Source organism: Parasteatoda tepidariorum, chromosome 1, assembly GCF_982258835.1.
Source record: "Parasteatoda tepidariorum strain Cologne lab strain chromosome 1, Ptep-v5.0, whole genome shotgun sequence".
NCBI lineage: Eukaryota > Metazoa > Arthropoda > Arachnida > Araneae > Theridiidae > Parasteatoda > Parasteatoda tepidariorum.
In genome coordinates this window covers 101204147-101225060 of record NC_141755.1, presented here as the reverse complement: position 1 = coordinate 101225060, position 20914 = coordinate 101204147, and positions in this window count along the sequence as shown.

The window sequence follows — 20914 nt, the reverse complement described above, 5'->3', positions numbered from 1 at the left end:
CTGCTTGTCTTTCTTTTTAAACAAAAACTTTTAGTAATTTTGATTCTTGATAATAAAGGTGCACGCCCATTTAAGATATTCCGCTTATATTTTATCACTTTTGCCGCTTGAGATTTACTTGAAACTGATTTCTAAGAGAATAGGCAATTTATTTTCTGAAAATTTCTGGAGATTTAAATTTGTCAAAATACCCTAAAATCTGTGAATATTTTGTGTGGGCCTTTTAGAATTTTAAATTTCCACTGCATCCAGTTATTCGCGATCGCAAAGCTCGAAAACGCCATCTGGGAGGTGACCGGTTCCATGTCTTGACAACACCCCTTTCCCTCTTCACAGCTGTGTTGGAATGCACTACAATATTTCTCCCTTTCTTAATATTTTTCCTATTTAACTGTCAAAAATATTTTTTTTTTTTTTTTAAATTTCCAGGACGCTTTCTTTTAGAACTATGTTCAAAGTAGCTTTTAGTTTATTAACTTAAAAGTTTTTAATCTATTTGAAAATCAAGATAGAAATTAACTTAGAATTAAAGTCTCCACTCTCTAATGCAGAAAGCATGAAGTGTGGCCATAGGTAAAAATCGAGCAAATAAGAAAAAAAATATGATTTTTTACCTTTTTTTATTAATCACACCTGCTTGGGTTGCCCCCCCCCTTCGCGGATTTACTGCTGCTCATTTTTGCATCAACTTACTAATACTAACTCTTAACAAATTACTTACCACTAATTAATTATTTTGTTAACCTAAATAAAAAAAATGATTCCTCCTAACCGACTAATGAATTGAACTGTCGCGAATATCAAGCTTAAAGAATTTAAAAGCGGGTACCTAGTGGAACCTATTATGGGACATTGTAGGCCCCCTTATATGTTTATAGAAATTCTCTTTGGTACGATTGTTTAATATATTATACTCCAATCTCTTGCCGAGTTTGAAAATTTTAAGTTTATATTAAAGGAAGATACGGGGTGATTCGTATGCGAGTCGTCGGTGCCGAAATTTATCCGTTTTTTAGCAAATATTCACTCTTTCCCAAAGAAAAATAATAATTTTTATAAATTGAACACTTCATTCACGTAAAAATATTGCAAAAGATATCAAAAAAATATTATTGAATAAATAAATAAAAATTAACCCTTGACCGGTATCGCAGTTTTAAAAATTAATCTTCGGCCAGTATCGATCCCCAGACCCTTTGCTTACTAGCCCGACGCTCTTCCAACCGCGCTATGCTTCACACACTGCTGTCGCGAATATCAAGCTTAAAGAACTTAAAAGCGGGTACCTAGTGGAACCTATTATGGGACATTGTAGGCCCCCCTATATGTTTATAAAAATTCTCGTTGGTACGATTGTTTAGTATATTATACTCCAATCTCTTGCCGAGTTTGAAAATTATAAGTTTATATTAAAGGAAGATACGGGGTGATTTGTATGCGAGTCTTCGGTGCCGAAATTTATCCGTTTTTTAGCAAATATTCACTCTTTCCCAAAGAAATATAATAATTTTCATACATTGAGCGCTTCATTCACGTAAAAATATTGAAAAAGATATCAAAAAAATATTATAGAATAAATAAATAAAAATTAACCCTTGACCGGTATCGCAGTTTTAAAAATTAACCTTCGGCCAGTATCGATCCCCAAACGCTTTGCTTAATAGCCCGACGCTCTTACAACCACGCTATGCCTTACACACTGCTGTCGCGAATATCAAGCTTTAAGAACTTAAAAGCGGGTACCTAGTGGAACCTATTATGGGACATTGTAGGCCCCCTTATATGTTTATAGAAATTCTCTTTGGTACGATTGTTTAATATATTATACTCCAATCTCTTGCCGAGTTTGAAAATTTTAAGTTTATATTAAAGGAAGATACGGGGTGATTCGTATGCGAGTCGTCGGTGCCGAAATTTATCCGTTTTTTAGCAAATATTCACTCTTTCCCAAAGAAAAATAATAATTTTTATAAATTGAACACTTCATTCACGTAAAAATATTGCAAAAGATATCAAAAAAATATTATAGAATAAATAAATAAAAATTAACCCTTGACCGGTATCGCAGTCTTAAAAATTAATCTTCGGCCAGTATCGATCCCCATACCCTTTGCTTAATAGCCCGACGCGCTTCCAACCTCACTATGCCTCACACACTGCTGTCGCGAATATCAAGCTTAAAGAATTTAAAAGCGGGTACCTAGTGGAACCTATTATGGGACATTGTAGGGCCCCTTATATGTTTATAAAAATTCTCTTTGGTACGATTGTTTAGTATATTATACTCCAATCTCTTGCCGAGTTTGAAAATTATAAGTTTATATTAAAGGAAGATACGGGGTGATTCGTATGCGAGTCTTCGGTGTCGAAATTTATCCGTTTTTTAGCAAATATTCACTCTTTCCCAAAGAAAAATAATAATTTTTATAAATTGAACACTTCATTCACGTAAAAATATTGAAAAAGATATCAAAAAAATATTATTGAATAAATAAATAAAAATTAACCCTTGACCGGTATCGCAGTTTTAAAAATTAATCTTCTCCCATTATCGATCCCCAGACCCTTTGCTTAATAGCCCGACGCGCTTCCAACCTCACTATGCCTCACACACTGCTGTCGCGAATATCAAGCTTAAAGAATTTAAAAGCGGGTACCTAGTGGAACCTATTATGGGACATTGTAGGGCCCCTTATATGTTTATAAAAATTCTCTTTGTTACGATTGTTTAGTATATTATACTCCAATCTCTTGCCGAGTTTGAAAATTATAAGTTTATATTAAAGGAAGATACGGGCTTATTCGTATGCGAGTCTTCGGTGTCGAAATTTATCCGTTTTTTAGCAAATATTCACTCTTTCCCAAAGAAAAATAATAATTTTTATATATTGAACACTTCATTCACGTAAAAATATTGAAAAAGATATGAAAAAAATATTATAGAATAAATAAATAAAAATTAACCTTTGACCGGTATCGCAGTTTTAAAAATTAATCTTCGGCCAGTATCGATCCCCAGACACTTTGCTTAACAGCCCGACGCTCTTCCAACCACGCTATGCCTCACACACTGCTGTCACGAATATCAAGCTTAAAGAACTTAAAAGCGGGTACCTAGTGGAAAATATTATGGGACATTGTAGGCCCCCCTATATGTTTATAAAAATTCTCTTTGGTACGATTGTTTAGTATATTATACTCCAATCTCTTGTCGAGTTTGAAAATTATAAGTTTATATTAAAGGAAGATACGGGGTGATTTGTATGCGAGTCTTCGGTGCCGAAATTTATCCGTTTTTTAGCAAATATTCACTCTTTCCCAAAGAAATATAATAATTTTCATATATTGAGCGCTTCATTCACGTAAAAATATTGAAAAAGATATCAAAAAAATATTATAGAATAAATAAATAAAAATTAACCCTTGACCGGTATCGCAGTTTTAAAAATTAACCTTCGGCCAGTATCGATCCCCAAACCCTTTGCTTAATAGCCCGACGCTCTTACAACCACGCTATGCCTTACACACTGCTGTCGCGAATATCAAGCTTTAAGAACTTAAAAGCGGGTACCTAGTGGAACCTATTATGGGACATTGTAGGCCCCCTTATATGTTTATAGAAATTCTCTTTGGTACGATTGTTTAATATATTATACTCCAATCTCTTGCCGAGTTTGAAAATTTTAAGTTTATATTAAAGGAAGATACGGGGTGATTCGAATGCGAGTCGTCGGTGCCGAAATTTATCCGTTTTTTAGCAAATATTCACTCTTTCCCAAAGAAAAATAATAATTTTTATAAATTGAACACTTTCTTCACGTAAAAATATTGAAAAAGATATCAAAAAAATATTATTGAATAAATAAATAAAAATTAACCCTTGACCGGCATCGCAGTTTTAAAAATTAATCTTCTCCCATTATCGATCCCCAGACCCTTTGCTTAATAGCCCGACGCGCTTCCAACCTCACTATGCCTCACACACTGCTGTCGCGAATATCAAGCTTAAAGAATTTAAAAGCGGGTACCTAGTGGAACCTATTATGGGACATTGTAGGGCCCCTTATATGTTTATAAAAATTCTCTTTGTTACGATTGTTTAGTATATTATACTCCAATCTCTTGCCGAGTTTGAAAATTATAAGTTTATATTAAAGGAAGATACGGGGTTATTCGTATGCGAGTCTTCGGTGTCGAAATTTATCCGTTTTTTAGCAAATATTCACTCTTTCCCAAAGAAAAATAATAATTTTTATATATTGAACACTTCATTCACGTAAAAATATTGAAAAAGATATGAAAAAAATATTATAGAATAAATAAATAAAAATTAACCTTTGACCGGTATCGCAGTTTTAAAAATTAATCTTCGGCCAGTATCGATCCCCAGACCCTTTGCTTAACAGCCCGACGCTCTTCCAACCACGCTATGCCTCACACACTGCTGTCACGAATATCAAGCTTAAAGAACTTAAAAGCGGGTACCTAGTGGAACCTATTATGGGACATTGTAGGGCCCCTTATATGTTTATAAAAATTCTCTTTGGTACGATTGTTTAGTATATTATACTCCAATCTCTTGCCGAGTTTGAAAATTATAAGTTTATATTAAAGGAAGATACGGGGTGATTCGTATGCGAGTCTTCGGTGTCGAAATTTATCCGTTTATTAGCAAATATTCACTCTTTCCCAAAGAAAAATAATAATTTTTATATATTGAACACTTCATTCACGTAAAAATATTGAAAAAGATATGAAAAAAATATTATAGAATAAATAAATAAAAATTAACCTTTGACCGGTATCGCAGTTTTAAAAATTAATCTTCGGCCAGTATCGATCCCCATACCCTTTGCTTAATAGCCCGACGCGCTTCCAACCACACTATGCCTCACACACTGCTGTCGCGAATATCAAGCTTAAAGAACTTAAAAGCGGGTACATAGTGGAACCTATTAAGGGACATTGTAGGCCCCCTTATATGTTTATAAAAATTCTCTTTGGTACGATTGTTTAATATATTATTCTCCAATCTCTTGCCGAGTTTGAAAATTATAAGTTTATTTTAATGGAAGATACGGGGTGATTCGTATGCGAGTCTTCGGTGCCGAAATTTATCAGTTTTTTAGCAAATATTCACTCTTTCCCAAAGAAAAATAATAATTTTTATAAATTGAACACTTTCTTCACGTAAAAATATTGAAAAAGATATCAAAAAAATATTATTGAATAAATAAATAAAAATTAACCCTTGACCGGCATCGCAGTTTTAAAAATTTATCTTCTCCCACTATCGATCCCCAGACCCTTTGCTTAATAGCCCGACGCGCTTCCAACCTCACTATGCCTCACACACTGCTGTCGCGAATATCAAGCTTAAAGAATTTAAAAGCGGGTACCTAGTGGAACCTATTATGGGACATTGTAGGGCCCCTTATATGTTTATAAAAATTCTCTTTGTTACGATTGTTTAGTATATTATACTCCAATCTCTTGCCGAGTTTGAAAATTATAAGTTTATATTAAAGGAAGATACGGGGTTATTCGTATGCGAGTCTTCGGTGTCGAAATTTATCCGTTTTTTAGCAAATATTCACTCTTTCCCAAAGAAAAATAATAATTTTTATATATTGAACACTTCATTCACGTAAAAATATTGAAAAAGATATGAAAAAAATATTATAGAATAAATAAATAAAAATTAACCTTTGACCGGTATCGCAGTTTTAAAAATTAATCTTCGGCCAGTATCGATCCCCAGACCCTTTGCTTAACAGCCCGACGCTCTTCCAACCACGCTATGCCTCACACACTGCTGTCGCGAATATCAAGCTTAAAGAACTTAAAAGCGGGTACCTAGCGGAACCTATTATGGGACATTGTAGGCCCCCCTATATGTTTATAAAAATTCTCTTTGGTACGATTGTTTAGTATATTATACTCCAATCTCTTGCCGAGTTTGAAAATTATAAGTTTATATTAAAGGAAGATACGGGGTGATTCGTATGCGAGTCTTCGGTGCCGAAATTTATCCGTTTTTTAGCAAATATTCACTCTTTCCCAAAGAAAAATAATAATTTTTATATATTGAACACTTCATTCACGTAAAAATATTGAAAAAGATATCAAAAAAATATTATAGAATAAATAAATAAAAATTAACCCTTGACCGGTATCGCAGTTTCAAAAATTAATCTTCGGCCAGTATCGATTCCCATACCCTTTGCTTAATAGCCCGACGCTCTTACAACCACACTATGCCTCACACAATGCTGTCGCGAATATCAAGCTTAAAGAACTTAAAAGCGGGTACCTAGAGGAACCTATTATGGGACATTGTAGGCCCCCCTATATGTTTATAAAAATTCTCTTTGGTACGATTGTTTAGTATATTATACTCCAATCTCTTGCCGAGTTTGAAAATTATAAGTTTATATTAAAGGAAGATACGGGGTGATTCGTATGCGAGTCTTCGGTGCCGAAATTTATCCGTTTTTTAGCAAATATTCACTCTTTCCCAAAGAAAAATAATAATTTTTATATATTGAACACTTCATTCACGTAAAAATATTGAAAAAGATATCAAAAAAATATTATAGAATAAATAAATAAAAATTAACCCTTGACCGGTATCGCAGTTTTAAAAAGTAATCTTCGGCCAGTATCGATCCCCAAACCCTTTGCTTAATAGCCCGACGCTCTTACAACCACGCTATGCCTTACACACTGCTGTCGCGAATATCAAGCTTTAAGAACTTAAAAGCGGGTACCTAGTGGAACCTATTATGGGACATTGTAGGCCCCCTTATATGTTTATAAAAATTCTCTTTGGTACGATTGTTTAATATATTATACTCCAATCTCTTGTCGAGTTTGAAAATTATAAGTTTATATTAAAGGAAGATACGGGGTGATTCGTATGCGAGTCGTCGGTGCCGAAATTTATCCGTTTTTTAGCAAATATTCACTCTTTCCCAAAGAAAAATAATAATTTTTATAAATTGAACACTTCATTCACGTAAAAATATTGCAAAAGATATCAAAAAAATATTATTGAATAAATAAATAAAAATTAACCCTTGACCGGTATCGCAGTTTTAAAAATTAATCTTCGGCCAGTATCGATCCCCATACGCTTTGCTTAATAGCCCGACGCGCTTCCAACCACACTATGCCTCACACACTGCCGTCGCGAATATCAAGCTTAAAGAACTTACAAGCGGGTACCTAGTGGAACCTATTATGGGACATTGTAGGCCCCCTTATATGTTTATAAAAATTCTCTTTGGTACGATTGTTTAGTATATTATACTCCAATCTCTTGCCGAGTTTGAAAATTATAAGTTTATTTTAAAGGAAGATACGGGGTGATTCGTATGCGAGTCTTCGGTGCCGAAATTTATCCGTTTTTTAGCAAATATTCACTCTTTCCCAAAGAAAAATAATAATTTTTATAAATTGAACACTTCATTCACGTAAAAATATTGAAAAAGATATCAAAAAAATATTATTGAATAAATAAATAAAAATTAACCCTTGACCGGTATCGCAGTTTTAAAAATTAATCTTCGGCCATTATCGATCCCCAGACCCTTTGCTTAATAGCCCGACGCGCTTCCAACCACACTATGCCTCACACACTGCTGTCGCGAATATCAAGCTTAAAGAATTTAAAAGCGGGTACCTAGTGGAACCTATTATGGGACATTGTAGGGCCCCTTATATGTTTATAAAAATTCTCTTTGGTACGATTGTTTAGTATATTATACTCCAATCTCTTGCCGAGTTTGAAAATTATAAGTTTATATTACAGGAAGATACGGGGTTATTCGTATGCGAGTCTTCGGTGCCGAAATTTATCCGTTTTTTAGCAAATATTCACTCTTTCCCAAAGAAAAATAATAATTTTTATATATTGAACACTTCATTCACGTAAAAATATTGAAAAAGATATGAAAAAAATATTATAGAATAAATAAATAAAAATTAACCTTTGACCGGTATCGCAGTTTTAAAAATTAATCTTCGGCCAGTATCGATCCCCAAACCCTTTGCTTAATAGCCCGACGCTCTTACAACCACGCTATGCCTTACATACTGCTGTCGCGAATATCAAGCTTTAAGAACTTAAAAGCGGGTACCTAGTGGAACCTATTATGGGACATTGTAGGCCCCCTTATATGTTTATAAAAATTCTCTTTGGTACGATTGTTTAATATATTATACTCCAATCTCTTGCCGAGTTTGAAAATTATAAGTTTATATTAAAGGAAGATACGGGGTGATTCGTATGCGAGTCGTCGGTGCCGAAATTTATCCGTTTTTTAGCAAATATTCACTCTTTCCCAAAGAAAAATAATAATTTTTATAAATTGAACACTTCATTCACGTAAAAATATTGCAAAAGATATCAAAAAAATATTATTGAATAAATAAATAAAAATTAACCCTTGACCGGTATCGCAGTTTTAAAAATTAATCTTCGGCCAGTATCGATCCCCATACGCTTTGCTTAATAGCCCGACGCGCTTCCAACCACACTATGCCTCACACACTGCTGTCGCGAATATCAAGCTTAAAGAACTTACAAGCGGGTACCTAGTGGAACCTATTATGGGACATTGTAGGCCCCCTTATATGTTTATAAAAATTCTCTTTGGTACGATTGTTTAGTATATTATACTCCAATCTCTTGCCGAGTTTGAAAATTATAAGTTTATATTAAAGGAAGATACGGGGTGATTTGTATGCAAGTCTTCGGTGTCGAAATTTATTCGTTTTTTAGCAAATATTCACTCTTTCCCAGAGAAAAATAATAATTTTTATATATTGAACACTTCATTCACGTAAAAATATTGAAAAAAATATCAAAAAAATATTATAGAATAAATAAATAAAAATTAACCCTTGACCGGTATCGCAGTCTTAAAAATTAATCTTCGGCCAGTATCGATCCCCATACCCTTTGCTTAATAGCCCGACGCGCTTCCAACCACACTATGCCTCACACACTGCTGTCGCGAATATCAAGATTAAAGAACTTAAAAGCGGGTACCTAGTGGAACATATTAAGGGACATTGTAGGCCCCCTTATAAGTTTATAAAAATTCTCTTTGGTACGATTGTTTAATATATTATACTCCAATCTCTTGCCGAGTTTGAAAATTATAAGTTTATTTTAAAGGAAGATACGGGGTGATTCGTATGCGAGTCTTCGGTGCCGAAATTTATCCGTTTTTTAGCAAATATTCACTCTTTCCCAAAGAAAAATAATAATTTTTATAAATTGAACACTTCATTCACGTAAAAATATTGAAAAAGATATCAAAAAAATATTATTGAATAAATAAATAAAAATTAACCCTTGACCGGTATCGCAGTTTTAAAAATTAATCTTCGGCCATTATCGATCCCCAGACCCTTTGCTTAATAGCCCGACGCGCTTCCAACCACACTATGCCTCACACACTGCTGTCGCGAATATCAAGCTTAAAGAATTTAAAAGCGGGTACCTAGTGGAACCTATTATGGGACATTGTAGGGCCCCTTATATGTTTATAAAAATTCTCTTTGGTACGATTGTTTAGTATATTATACTCCAATCTCTTGCCGAGTTTGAAAATTATAAGTTTATATTAAAGGAAGATACGGGGTGATTCGTATGCGAGTCTTCGGTGTCGAAATTTATCCGTTTATTAGCAAATATTCACTCTTTCCCAAAGAAAAATAATAATTTTTATATATTGAACACTTCATTCACGTAAAAATATTGAAAAAGATATCAAAAAAATATTATAGAATAAATAAATAAAAATTAAACTTTGACCGGTATCGCAGTTTTAAAAATTAATCTTCGGCCAGTATCGATCCCCATACCCTTTGCTTAATAGCCCGACGCGCTTCCAACCACACTATGCCTCACACACTGCTGTCGCGAATATCAAGCTAAAAGAACTTAAAAGCGGGTACCTAGTGGAACCTATTAAGGGACATTGTAGGCCCCCTTATATGTTTATAAAAATTCTCTTTGGTACGATTGTTTAATATATTATACTCCAATCTCTTGCCGAGTTTGAAAATTATAAGTTTATTTTAAAGGAAGATACGGGGTGATTCGTATGCGAGTCTTCGGTGCCGAAATTTATCCGTTTTTTAGCAAATATTCACTCTTTCCCAAAGAAAAATAATAATTTTTATAAATTGAACACTTCATTCACGTAAAAATATTGAAAAAGATATCAAAAAAATATTATTGAATAAATAAATAAAAATTAACCCTTGACCGGTATCGCAGTTTTAAAAATTAATCTTCTCCCATTATCGATCCCCAGACCCTTTGCTTAATAGCCCGACGCGCTTCCAACCTCACTATGCCTCACACACTGCTGTCGCGAATATCAAGCTTAAAGAATTTAAAAGCGGGTACCTAGTGGAACCTATTATGGGACATTGTAGGGCCCCTTATATGTTTATAAAAATTCTCTTTGGTACGATTGTTTAGTATATTATACTCCAATCTCTTGCCGAGTTTGAAAATTATAAGTTTATATTAAAGGAAGATACGGGGTGATTCGTATGCGAGTCTTCGGTGTCGAAATTTATCCGTTTATTAGCAAATATTCACTCTTTCCCAAAGAAAAATAATAATTTTTATATATTGAACACTTCATTCACGTAAAAATATTGAAAAAGATATGAAAAAAATATTATAGAATAAATAAATAAAAATTAACCTTTGACCGGTATCGCAGTTTTAAAAATTAATCTTCGGCCAGTATCGATCCCCATACCCTTTGCTTAATAGCCCGACGCGCTTCCAACCACACTATGCCTCACACACTGCTGTCGCGAATATCAAGCTTAAAGAACTTAAAAGCGGGTACATAGTGGAACCTATTAAGGGACATTGTAGGCCCCCTTATATGTTTATAAAAATTCTCTTTGGTACGATTGTTTAATATATTATTCTCCAATCTCTTGCCGAGTTTGAAAATTATAAGTTTATTTTAATGGAAGATACGGGGTGATTCGTATGCGAGTCTTCGGTGCCGAAATTTATCCGTTTTTTAGCAAATATTCACTCTTTCCCAAAGAAAAATAATAATTTTTATAAATTGAACACTTTCTTCACGTAAAAATATTGAAAAAGATATCAAAAAAATATTATTGAATAAATAAATAAAAATTAACCCTTGACCGGCATCGCAGTTTTAAAAATTTATCTTCTCCCACTATCGATTCCCAGACCCTTTGCTTAATAGCCCGACGCGCTTCCAACCTCACTATGCCTCACACACTGCTGTCGCGAATATCAAGCTTAAAGAATTTAAAAGCGGGTACCTAGTGGAACCTATTATGGGACATTGTAGGGCCCCTTATATGTTTATAAAAATTCTCTTTGTTACGATTGTTTAGTATATTATACTCCAATCTCTTGCCGAGTTTGAAAATTATAAGTTTATATTAAAGGAAGATACGGGGTTATTCGTATGCGAGTCTTCGGTGTCGAAATTTATCCGTTTTTTAGCAAATATTCACTCTTTCCCAAAGAAAAATAATAATTTTTATATATTGAACACTTCATTCACGTAAAAATATTGAAAAAGATATGAAAAAAATATTATAGAATAAATAAATAAAAATTAACCTTTGACCGGTATCGCAGTTTTAAAAATTAATCTTCGGCCAGTATCGATCCCCAGACCCTTTGCTTAACAGCCCGACGCTCTTCCAACCACGCTATGCCTCACACACTGCTGTCACGAATATCAAGCTTAAAGAACTTAAAAGCGGGTACCCAGTGGAAAATATTATGGGACATTGTAGGCCCCCCTATATGTTTATAAAAATTCTCTTTGGTACGATTGTTTAGTATATTATACTCCAATCTCTTGTCGAGTTTGAAAATTATAAGTTTATATTAAAGGAAGATACGGGGTGATTTGTATGCGAGTCTTCGGTGCCGAAATTTATCCGTTTTTTAGCAAATATTCACTCTTTCCCAAAGAAATATAATAATTTTCATATATTGAGCGCTTCATTCACGTAAAAATATTGAAAAAGATATCAAAAAAATATTATAGAATAAATAAATAAAAATTAACCCTTGACCGGTATCGCAGTTTTAAAAATTAACCTTCGGCCAGTATCGATCCCCAAACCCTTTGCTTAATAGCCCGACGCTCTTACAACCACGCTATGCCTTACACACTGCTGTCGCGAATATCAAGCTTTAAGAACTTAAAAGCGGGTACCTAGTGGAACCTATTATGGGACATTGTAGGCCCCCTTATATGTTTATAGAAATTCTCTTTGGTACGATTGTTTAATATATTATACTCCAATCTCTTGCCGAGTTTGAAAATTTTAAGTTTATATTAAAGGAAGATACGGGGTGATTCGTATGCGAGTCGTCGGTGCCGAAATTTATACGTTTTTTAGCAAATATTCACTCTTTCCCAAAGAAAAATAATAATTTTTATAAATTGAACACTTTCTTCACGTAAAAATATTGAAAAAGATATCAAAAAAATATTATTGAATAAATAAATAAAAATTAACCCTTGACCGGCATCGCAGTTTTAAAAATTTATCTTCTCCCATTATCGATCCCCAGACCCTTTGCTTAATAGCCCGACGCGCTTCCAACCTCACTATGCCTCACACACTGCTGTCGCGAATATCAAGCTTAAAGAATTTAAAAGCGGGTACCTAGTGGAACCTATTATGGGACATTGTAGGGCCCCTTATATGTTTATAAAAATTCTCTTTGTTACGATTGTTTAGTATATTATACTCCAATCTCTTGCCGAGTTTGAAAATTATAAGTTTATATTAAAGGAAGATACGGGGTTATTCGTATGCGAGTCTTCGGTGTCGAAATTTATCCGTTTTTTAGCAAATATTCACTCTTTCCCAAAGAAAAATAATAATTTTTATACATTGAACACTTCATTCACGTAAAAATATTGAAAAAGATATGAAAAAAATATTATAGAATAAATAAATAAAAATTAACCTTTGACCGGTATCGCAGTTTTAAAAATTAATCTTCAGCCAGTATCGATCCCCAGACCCTTTGCTTAACAGCCCGACGCTCTTCCAACCACGCTATGCCTCACACACTGCTGTCACGAATATCAAGCTTAAAGAACTTAAAAGCGGGTACCTAGTGGAAAATATTATGGGACATTGTAGGCCCCCCTATATGTTTATAAAAATTCTCTTTGGTACGATTGTTTAGTATATTATACTCCAATCTCTTGTCGAGTTTGAAAATTATAAGTTTATATTAAAGGAAGATACGGGGTGATTTGTATGCGAGTCTTCGGTGCCGAAATTTATCCGTTTTTTAGCAAATATTCACTCTTTCCCAAAGAAAAATAATAATTTTTATAAATTGAACACTTTCTTCACGTAAAAATATTGAAAAAGATATCAAAAAAATATTATTGAATAAATAAATAAAAATTAACCCTTGACCGGCATCGCAGTTTTAAAAATTTATCTTCTCCCATTATCGATCCCCAGACCCTTTGCTTAATAGCCCGACGCGCTTCCAACCTCACTATGCCTCACACACTGCTGTCGCGAATATCAAGCTTAAAGAATTTAAAAGCGGGTACCTAGTGGAACCTATTATGGGACATTGTAGGGCCCCTTATATGTTTATAAAAATTCTCTTTGTTACGATTGTTTAGTATATTATACTCCAATCTCTTGCCGAGTTTGAAAATTATAAGTTTATATTAAAGGAAGATACGGGGTTATTCGTATGCGAGTCTTCGGTGTCGAAATTTATCCGTTTTTTAGCAAATATTCACTCTTTCCCAAAGAAAAATAATAATTTTTATACATTGAACACTTCATTCACGTAAAAATATTGAAAAAGATATGAAAAAAATATTATAGAATAAATAAATAAAAATTAACCTTTGACCGGTATCGCAGTTTTAAAAATTAATCTTACGCCAGTATCGATCCCCAGACCCTTTGCTTAACAGCCCGACGCTCTTCCAACCACGCTATGCCTCACACACTGCTGTCACGAATATCAAGCTTAAAGAACTTAAAAGCGGGTACCTAGTGGAAAATATTATGGGACATTGTAGGCCCCCCTATATGTTTATAAAAATTCTCTTTGGTACGATTGTTTAGTATATTATACTCCAATCTCTTGTCGAGTTTGAAAATTATAAGTTTATATTAAAGGAAGATACGGGGTGATTTGTATGCGAGTCTTCGGTGCCGAAATTTATCCGTTTTTTAGCAAATATTCACTCTTTCCCAAAGAAATATAATAATTTTCATATATTGAGCGCTTCATTCACGTAAAAATATTGAAAAAGATATCAAAAAAATATTATAGAATAAATAAATAAAAATTAACCCTTGACCGGTATCGCAGTTTTAAAAATTAACATTCGGCCAGTATCGATCCCCAAACCCTTTGCTTAATAGCCCGACGCTCTTACAACCACGCTATGCCTTACACACTGCTGTCGCGAATATCAAGCTTTAAGAACTTAAAAGCGGGTACCTAGTGGAACCTATTATGGGACATTGTAGGCCCCCTTATATGTTTATAGAAATTCTCTTTGGTACGATTGTTTAATATATTATACTCCAATCTCTTGCCGAGTTTGAAAATTTTAAGTTTATATTAAAGGAAGATACGGGGTGATTCGTATGCGAGTCGTCGGTGCCGAAATTTATCCGTTTTTTAGCAAATATTCACTCTTTCCCAAAGAAAAATAATAATTTTTATAAATTGAACACTTCATTCACGTAAAAATATTGCAAAAGATATCAAAAAAATATTATTGAATAAATAAATAAAAATTAACCCTTGACCGGTATCGCAGTTTTAAAAATTAATCTTCGGCCAGTATCGATCCCCATACGCTTTGCTTAATAGCCCGACGCGCTTCCAACCACACTATGCCTCACACACTGCCGTCGCGAATATCAAGCTTAAAGAACTTACAAGCGGGTACCTAGTGGAACCTATTATGGGACATTGTAGGCCCCCTTATATGTTTATAAAAATTCTCTTTGGTACGATTGTTTAGTATATTATACTCCAATCTCTTGCCGAGTTTGAAAATTATAAGTTTATTTTAAAGGAAGATACGGGGTGATTCGTATGCGAGTCTTCGGTGCCGAAATTTATCCGTTTTTTAGCAAATATTCACTCTTTCCCAAAGAAAAATAATAATTTTTATAAATTGAACACTTCATTCACGTAAAAATATTGAAAAAGATATCAAAAAAATATTATTGAATAAATAAATAAAAATTAACCCTTGACCGGTATCGCAGTTTTAAAAATTAATCTTCGGCCATTATCGATCCCCAGACCCTTTGCTTAATAGCCCGACGCGCTTCCAACCACACTATGCCTCACACACTGCTGTCGCGAATATCAAGCTTAAAGAATTTAAAAGCGGGTACCTAGTGGAACCTATTATGGGACATTGTAGGGCCCCTTATATGTTTATAAAAATTCTCTTTGGTACGATTGTTTAGTATATTATACTCCAATCTCTTGCCGAGTTTGAAAATTATAAGTTTATATTACAGGAAGATACGGGGTTATTCGTATGCGAGTCTTCGGTGCCGAAATTTATCCGTTTTTTAGCAAATATTCACTCTTTCCCAAAGAAAAATAATAATTTTTATATATTGAACACTTCATTCACGTAAAAATATTGAAAAAGATATGAAAAAAATATTATAGAATAAATAAATAAAAATTAACCTTTGACCGGTATCGCAGTTTTAAAAATTAATCTTCGGCCAGTATCGATCCCCAAACCCTTTGCTTAATAGCCCGACGCTCTTACAACCACGCTATGCCTTACATACTGCTGTCGCGAATATCAAGCTTTAAGAACTTAAAAGCGGGTACCTAGTGGAACCTATTATGGGACATTGTAGGCCCCCTTATATGTTTATAAAAATTCTCTTTGGTACGATTGTTTAATATATTATACTCCAATCTCTTGCCGAGTTTGAAAATTATAAGTTTATATTAAAGGAAGATACGGGGTGATTCGTATGCGAGTCGTCGGTGCCGAAATTTATCCGTTTTTTAGCAAATATTCACTCTTTCCCAAAGAAAAATAATAATTTTTATAAATTGAACACTTCATTCACGTAAAAATATTGCAAAAGATATCAGAAAAATATTATTGAATAAATAAATAAAAATTAACCCTTGACCGGTATCGCAGTTTTAAAAATTAATCTTCGGCCAGTATCGATCCCCATACGCTTTGCTTAATAGCCCGACGCGCTTCCAACCACACTATGCCTCACACACTGCTGTCGCGAATATCAAGCTTAAAGAACTTACAAGCGGGTACCTAGTGGAACCTATTATGGGACATTGTAGGCCCCCTTATATGTTTATAAAAATTCTCTTTGGTACGATTGTTTAGTATATTATACTCCAATCTCTTGCCGAGTTTGAAAATTATAAGTTTATATTAAAGGAAGATACGGGGTGATTTGTATGCAAGTCTTCGGTGTCGAAATTTATCCGTTTTTTAGCAAATATTCACTCTTTCCCAGAGAAAAATAATAATTTTTATATATTGAACACTTCATTCACGTAAAAATATTGAAAAAAATATCAAAAAAATATTATAGAATAAATAAATAAAAATTAACCCTTGACCGGTATCGCAGTTTTAAAAATTAATCTTCGGCCAGTATCGATCCCCATACGCTTTGCTTAATAGCCCGACGCGCTTCCAACCACACTATGCCTCACACACTGCTGTCGCGAATATCAAGCTTAAAGAACTTAAAAGCGGGTACCTAGTGGAACCTATTATGGGACATTGTAGGCCCCCTTATATGTTTATAAAAATTCTCTTTGGTACGATTGTTTAGTATATTATACTCCAATCTCTTGCCGAGTTTGAAAATTATAAGTTTATATTAAAGGAAGATACGGGGTGATTTGTATGCAAGTCTTCGGTGTCGAAATTTATCCGTTTTTTAGCAAATATTCACTCTTTCCCAGAGAAAAATAATAATTTTTATATATTGAACACTTCATTCACGTAAAAATATTGAAAAAAATATCAAAAAAATATTATAGAATAAATAAATAAAAATTAACCCTTGACCGGTATCGCAGTCTTAAAAATTAATCTTCGGCCAGTATCGATCCCCATACCCTTTGCTTAATAGCCCGACGCGCTTCCAACCACACTATGCCTCACACACTGCTGTCGCGAATATCAAGATTAAAGAACTTAAAAGCGGGTACCTAGTGGAACATATTAAGGGACATTGTAGGCCCCCTTATAAGTTTATAAAAATTCTCTTTGGTACGATTGTTTAATATATTATACTACAATCTCTTGCCGAGTTTGAAAATTATAAGTTTATTTTAAAGGAAGATACGGGGTGATTCGTATGCGAGTCTTCGGTGCCGAAATTTATCCGTTTTTTAGCAAATATTCACTCTTTCCCAAAGAAAAATAATAATTTTTATAAATTGAACACTTCATTCACGTAAAAATATTGAAAAAGATATCAAAAAAATATTATTGAATAAATAAATAAAAATTAACCCTTGACCGGTATCGCAGTTTTAAAAATTAATCTTCGGCCATTATCGATCCCCAGACCCTTTGCTTAATAGCCCGACGCGCTTCCAACCACACTATGCCTCACACACTGCTGTCGCGAATATCAAGCTTAAAGAATTTAAAAGCGGGTACCTAGTGGAACCTATTATGGGACATTGTAGGGCCCCTTATATGTTTATAAAAATTCTCTTTGGTACGATTGTTTAGTATATTATACTCCAATCTCTTGCCGAGTTTGAAAATTATAAGTTTATATTAAAGGAAGATACGGGGTGATTCGTATGCGAGTCTTCGGTGTCGAAATTTATCCGTTTATTAGCAAATATTCACTCTTTCCCAAAGAAAAATAATAATTTTTATATATTGAACACTTCATTCACGTAAAAATATTGAAAAAGATATCAAAAAAATATTATAGAATAAATAAATAAAAATTAAACTTTGACCGGTATCGCAGTTTTAAAAATTAATCTTCGGCCAGTATCGATCCCCATACCCTTTGCTTAATAGCCCGACGCGCTTCCAACCACACTATGCCTCACACACTGCTGTCGCGAATATCAAGCTAAAAGAACTTAAAAGCGGGTACCTAGTGGAACCTATTAAGGGACATTGTAGGCCCCCTTATATGTTTATAAAAATTCTCTTTGGTACGATTGTTTAATATATTATACTCCAATCTCTTGCCGAGTTTGAAAATTATAAGTTTATTTTAAAGGAAGATACGGGGTGATTCGTATGCGAGTCTTCGGTGCCGAAATTTATCCGTTTTTTAGCAAATATTCACTCTTTCCCAAAGAAAAATAATAATTTTTATAAATTGAACACTTCATTCACGTAAAAATATTGAAAAAGATATCAAAAAAATATTATTGAATAAATAAATAAAAATTAACCCTTGACCGGTATCGCAGTTTTAAAAATTAATCTTCTCCCATTATCGATCCCCAGACCCTTTGCTTAATAGCCCGACGCGCTTCCAACCTCACTATGCCTCACACACTGCTGTCGCGAATATCAAGCTTAAAGAATTTAAAAGCGGGTACCTAGTGGAACCTATTATGGGACATTGTAGGGCCCCTTATATGTTTATAAAAATTCTCTTTGGTACGATTGTTTAGTATATTATACTCCAATCTCTTGCCGAGTTTGAAAATTATAAGTTTATATTAAAGGAAGATACGGGGTGATTCGTATGCGAGTCTTCGGTGTCGAAATTTATCCGTTTATTAGCAAATATTCACTCTTTCCCAAAGAAAAATAATAATTTTTATATATTGAACACTTCATTCACGTAAAAATATTGAAAAAGATATGAAAAAAATATTATAGAATAAATAAATAAAAATTAACCTTTGACCGGTATCGCAGTTTTAAAAATTAATCTTCGGCCAGTATCGATCCCCATACCCTTTGCTTAATAGCCCGACGCGCTTCCAACCACACTATGCCTCACACACTGCTGTCGCGAATATCAAGCTTAAAGAACTTAAAAGCGGGTACATAGTGGAACCTATTAAGGGACATTGTAGGCCCCCTTATATGTTTATAAAAATTCTCTTTGGTACGATTGTTTAATATATTATTCTCCAATCTCTTGCCGAGTTTGAAAATTATAAGTTTATTTTAATGGAAGATACGGGGTGATTCGTATGCGAGTCTTCGGTGCCGAAATTTATCCGTTTTTTAGCAAATATTCACTCTTTCCCAAAGAAAAATAATAATTTTTATAAATTGAACACTTTCTTCACGTAAAAATATTGAAAAAGATATCAAAAAAATATTATTGAATAAATAAATAAAAATTAACCCTTGACCGGCATCGCAGTTTTAAAAATTTATCTTCTCCCACTATCGATCCCCAGACCCTTTGCTTAATAGCCCGACGCGCTTCCAACCTCACTATGCCTCACACACTGCTGTCGCGAATATCAAGCTTAAAGAATTTAAAAGCGGGTACCTAGTGGAACCTATTATGGGACATTGTAGGGCCCCTTATATGTTTATAAAAATTCTCTTTGTTACGATTGTTTAGTATATTATACTCCAATCTCTTGCCGAGTTTGAAAATTATAAGTTTATATTAAAGGAAGATACGGGGTTATTCGTATGCGAGTCTTCGGTGTCGAAATTTATCCGTTTTTTAGCAAATATTCACTCTTTCCCAAAGAAAAATAATAATTTTTATAAATTGAACACTTCATTCACGTAAAAATATTGAAAAAGATATGAAAAAAATATTATAGAATAAATAAATAAAAATTAACCTTTGACCGGTATCGCAGTTTTAAAAATTAATCTTCGGCCAGTATCGATCCCCAGACCCTTTGCTTAACAGCCCGACGCTCTTCCAACCACGCTATGCCTCACACACTGCTGTCACGAATATCAAGCTTAAAGAACTTAAAAGCGGGTACCTAGTGGAAAATATTATGGGACATTGTAGGCCCCCCTATATGTTTATAAAAATTCTCTTTGGTACGATTGTTTAGTATATTATACTCCAATCTCTTGTCGAGTTTGAAAATTATAAGTTTATATTAAAGGAAGATACGGGGTGATTTGTATGCGAGTCTTCGGTGCCGAAATTTATCCGTTTTTTAGCAAATATTCACTCTTTCCCAAAGAAATATAATAATTTTCATATATTGAGCGCTTCATTCACGTAAAAATATTGAAAAAGATATCAAAAAAATATTATAGAATAAATAAATAAAAATTAACCCTTGACCGGTATCGCAGTTTTAAAAATTAACCTTCGGCCAGTATCGATCCCCAAACCCTTTGCTTAATAGCCCGACGCTCTTACAACCACGCTATGCCTTACACACTGCTGTCGCGAATATCAAGCTTTAAGAACTTAAAAGCGGGTACCTAGTGGAACCTATTATGGGACATTGTAGGCCCCCTTATATGTTTATAGAAATTCTCTTTGGTACGATTGTTTAATATATTATACTCCAATCTCTTGCCGAGTTTGAAAATTTTAAGTTTATATTAAAGGAAGATACGGGGTGATTCGTATGCGAGTCGTCGGTGCCGAAATTTATCCGTTTTTTAGCAAATATTCACTCTTTCCCAAAGAAAAATAATAATTTTTATAAATTGAACACTTTCTTCACGTAAAAATATTGAAAAAGATATCAAAAAAATATTATTGAATAAATAAATAAAAATTAACCCTTGACCGGCATCGCAGTTTTAAAAATTTATCTTCTCCCATTATCGATCCCCAGACCCTTTGCTTAATAGCCCGACGCGCTTCCAACCTCACTATGCCTCACACACTGCTGTCGCGAATATCAAGC